Source organism: Tupaia chinensis, unplaced genomic scaffold (genome assembly GCF_000334495.1).
Source record: "Tupaia chinensis unplaced genomic scaffold, TupChi_1.0 Scaffold146386_1, whole genome shotgun sequence".
In the NCBI taxonomy this organism is placed as follows: domain Eukaryota; kingdom Metazoa; phylum Chordata; class Mammalia; order Scandentia; family Tupaiidae; genus Tupaia; species Tupaia belangeri.
In genome coordinates this window covers 1,669,702-1,674,049 of record NW_006206241.1, presented here as the reverse complement: position 1 = coordinate 1,674,049, position 4,348 = coordinate 1,669,702, and positions in this window count along the sequence as shown.

Here is a 4,348-nt window from a genome sequence, read left to right as displayed (position 1 = left end):
TCTGGTCAGGTGGGCGGGGATGTGTGTGAGGGGACACAGGCAGAGCCCCACGGGGCGGTGGGTGTTCACGGATACCGATGTAGCCAAGTGCACCCCTGCTGCAGTAAGGCAGAGAACTGCATACAGAAGTCCAGGGAGCTATGCCATTTTTGCAAGAACATTTGGGACCAGTGAAAGGAAACAAGGACGAGTCTCTGGAGCTACTGCCCCACCTCAACAGTGGACTAGACACGGGGCCGACAGGGGTCTTCTGCTTGTAGAAACCAAGCGTGCCCTGGCTGGCTGCCCACCTCTTTCCCCCACAGAATGATAGGGTCTATAACGCCGTCCCACGTCCGTCCAGTCAAGGCTTGCCACCAAGTCTGTCTCATTAATTATGTCCACCTTGTGGCTGGTGGTTATGCTCTGCCATGGTGGAACCTATTTACTTTAAACTTTTTATTGTCAGAAGGTGCATGTGCTCACTAGAGAGAGTCAGAGAAAGAGAGAAAGAGGAAGAGGGAGGAAGCAGCACACCCACAATGGAGCATGATCACAGCACACTCCTTGTCCTCTGGTCTCCACCCTCCAGGACGTGGGGCGTGCACACACACACACCCTCCAAGACGTGGGGCGTGCACACACACACACCCTCCAAGACGTGGGGCGTGCACACACACACACCCTCCAAGACGTGGGGCGTGCACACACACACACCCTCCAAGACGTGGGGCGTGCACACACACACACCCTCCAAGACGTGGGGCGTGCACACACACACACCCTCCAGGACGTGGGGCGTGCACACACACCCATACTGAGCCTCTCCTCACACGCAGGCTGTGCGCTTTGTCTTTGCAATGCCAGTTTCCTCCAGCCCGCCTTTAAGTCCAGGATTCAAAGAAAAAGAACACATTAAGATTCCTCTTGGAGTCTTAGGCAAGCTTTTCTCCCCAAGTAACAGGACTGCTCCCATGTCAACAAGCTCTCCCGGTCCTATTATATTCTGCACTCCCTCATCAACACTCAGGATCCCTTCCTGCCCTGTTCGCCCACCTCCTGCGTATGCAAGTTAGAGAAGAGAAACCGTCATTCCCTTTGGTGAGTGAGCCACAGCTTTCCAGAGCAGAAAGCAGGACCACTGCTCAGTGTTGCCGTGCTATGAGTGTAGGTCCTGGTCTGGAAGCAATGCGTGCCCAAGGTCAGGCTCTCAGGGAAACAACTCCAGCCTGGGATTTTAATCCAGCTCAGTGGTTCCACCCAGCACAAAGGCTGGGGGTTATGTGGACCTGTGCACCTGCATGAGATCCTGCACTGGGTTTGCTTTATTGTCACCATCTTGGAATTCCCAATATTTTCCAATGGCAGATAATGCACCTTTACTTTTTTTTTTTTTTTTAGAGGTTTTTGCTATAGGGCGCGTGTGCTCACCAGACAGACAGAGGGGGACAGAGAGACAGAAAGCGAGCAATCATCCCCCAGGGGGGGATGGCCATACCACAATCCCTTCTCCTCCATTCTCCTCTTGGGATCTTGGGCACGCATGGGGTGTGTGAGTTTTAAGCCACCAGGTCCGGGATGCGAACCGCGGTCAACTACGTGGGAGTCCAGCGACACAGCCATTACGCTAACTGCTGGTCCCAGTGCACCTTTACTTTTGTCTTTGCAAGTTCTAACTACTTCTGGGGATGGGTGGGTGCAGAACTTTGGCAATATTCAGTAGAGGAATTAGTGCCTACCCTGCTGACCGTCAGCCAGCTAGATAGACAGCTCAGAAGCAGGGAAAGCAGATGGGGTAAAGGTATGTGCTGCTCAATGCTGACCTTGTATGTTATGGAACAAACCATGCACGCATCGCAGTCCTCAGAGACGGTGCATAGGAGGAGAGCAGGGGCCCGCTATGGAAAAGTTGATGGGAGATGGAGGTGAGACGCCCACAGGGCCAGATAAGCAGTGGAAAGTGGGTCCACAGGGACTTGTGAGAATGGAGGGTGGTACTGAGCCTGTGGTGGGTCCCGTGGGAGTCGAGCACTTCACAAAGGCAGCATGAGAAAAGGCATGAAATGGAGGTGGGGGATGATTCTTGTAAGTGAAGAACTAAAATGCGACCCTTCAGTTTTCGAGAGAGGAAGTAACCCTTCAAGCAGACCATTCTAGTTGAGTGCTGAGGTCAGTGGGATTCAGCAGGGAACAGGTGTAGAAGAGGAGGTGCTCACCCTGTGGGGGCTCGGACAGGAGGAGGCAGCACGGGGCACTGGTCCTTATGGCAGTCTAAGACAAGGAGGGCGTTGAGAGTGGAGAGTACTTGAGTGTGCCCAGAATGGAAAAAGGAAGCCAGGCGTGTGGGCACGTGTGTGTATGTGTGTGTGTGAGTGTGTGTGTGAGATCCAGTCTCATGGGTAATTAAGGTAGTCTTTATATATGTAAGTTCTTTAAACTGATGGTCCTTTTCTGCTCAATGCATTCTACTTTTGACAAAACTTCTGACATTTCTGAGACGTTATTTCCTGGTGTTCCTGCTTTTATAAACATTAGCAGCATTTTTTTCCCCTCCTTGAGGCAAATGCAAAGTCAAACACAAGCCCGGCAAACCCAGGGAGGGGCTGAGTTCTCAGTGATCTCTCCGTGTACGTGAAGTGGTAAGCTAAACCTTAATTCCTGTACTTTGGTTCTTTTTCTTGGTTTGTCCGCCTCTATCAAAGGGAAATTTATTACAGAAGAAAAAACGATGTATTAGAAGTTTTGTGCCATTGAGTATTTTTCTTACTGAAAACAGGAGGAGGATAAAATTAAGGATCTACTCTGTTCAAGGCTGGAGGTTCCTTCCTGGTTTTGTGTTTCGTTTTGTTTCAAAGTGAATGAAGCATTTCTGCAAAGCCCCAACATTCAAGCGGTCAGACTGGGCATGTTAGGAGAAGTGGCGCAGTGGCTTCCGCCGTCAGGAAGAGCCATGGCGTGATCAGGTCCTGGCTGGTGTGCTGAAGGCCAGGTTGTGCGCTGAGTGAATGCGGACAGACTCCCCGCGGCTCCCTGTGAACACATTGTGGTTAGGCCAGCGCCTAGACACAGTCCGCAGAGGGCGAGCAGCCGTAGAGACACCGGTTGTCCAGGGTAGGTGACAGCGCGGGTGCGTTTCAACGCCATGCAATCAGATACGCAGACAGTGGCTTCTGAGGTCTCGCTTAATTCTCAGCATATCACTGTGTCATGATGAACTTCCGTGCCCCTCTGTCAAGGTTTCAGAAAAACAGCTTTCTGTTTTTGGAGGAGCGAGATGTGAAGTCTTGGCCTCGTGAAATATTGAAAAGGTTCTGATTTGCAATGATTTTCTGTCTCTGCTGATCTCTCAGTCTGTGGTCAGTTCACCTTTCCCTGTGATTTGCGCGCATCCGAAGTCGGATAAAATTAGGCCAGGGCTGCTTCACTGGAGCCCACAGTGACAGCGGCGTCCCCAGATATAGGAATTTGCCATTACATAGCTTCTTTATTTGGTTCACCATAAATATTTCATTCCGCCCTAAACGAGGCAGCAGCTTGATTGGCAATGACGATGGCGGCGTCCCCAGATATAGGAATTTGCCATTACATAGCTTCTTTATTTGGTTCACCATAAATATTTCATTCAGCCCCTAAACGAGGCAGCAGCTTGATTTGCAATGATGATGGAGATATGGTAGGATTATTCACAGTTCCTTCAGAACACACTAATTTTCAAACTGTCTGTAAAAGACACATTTTGGGCATTTAGATTACCAGGGTTTTTTCTAAGGTACGTACATGTGCTTAGTCATATGAATTAAACGTTACATTAAACCAGATGAAATTGCCAATACCCGACCATTTTTGACATTCAAGAAGAAAATTATTCATGGTTCCACCTATAAGATATCTCTTTGGATGCATGTCAAGGTATTTAAAAGCGATCAAAAAACATCTGTAATGCAGTTGATAGCTTTAATGGAATGAATAATGTAATCAATAGATCATTGTTTTAATGACATTTTATACATTAATTGTTGAATCCGTTCTTTTTAATGGAAAAGGAGCACGTGAGTTCACAGCTCCAAAGAGAATCTTGCAGACTGTGAGACCAGGTATATGTTACGCTCCACTTTAACATACGCTGAATTTCTGACTAAAATAAGTTTGCTGCATTAAAGGAAACATGTTGGCTTGTAGGAAGTGTTCGGTGGTCTAGTGACTTGTTCTGAATACTTCAACAAAATATTATTGCAAATGTTTACTCTAATAATTGCAGCCAATAATTTAAAATAAGGAACAGGCTGTGTGCTGGACACTGCCGTACATGTGCATCTATTATGCCCGGACTAAGTGCAGCAAACACTCTTCTTACGGCCACTTTACATGT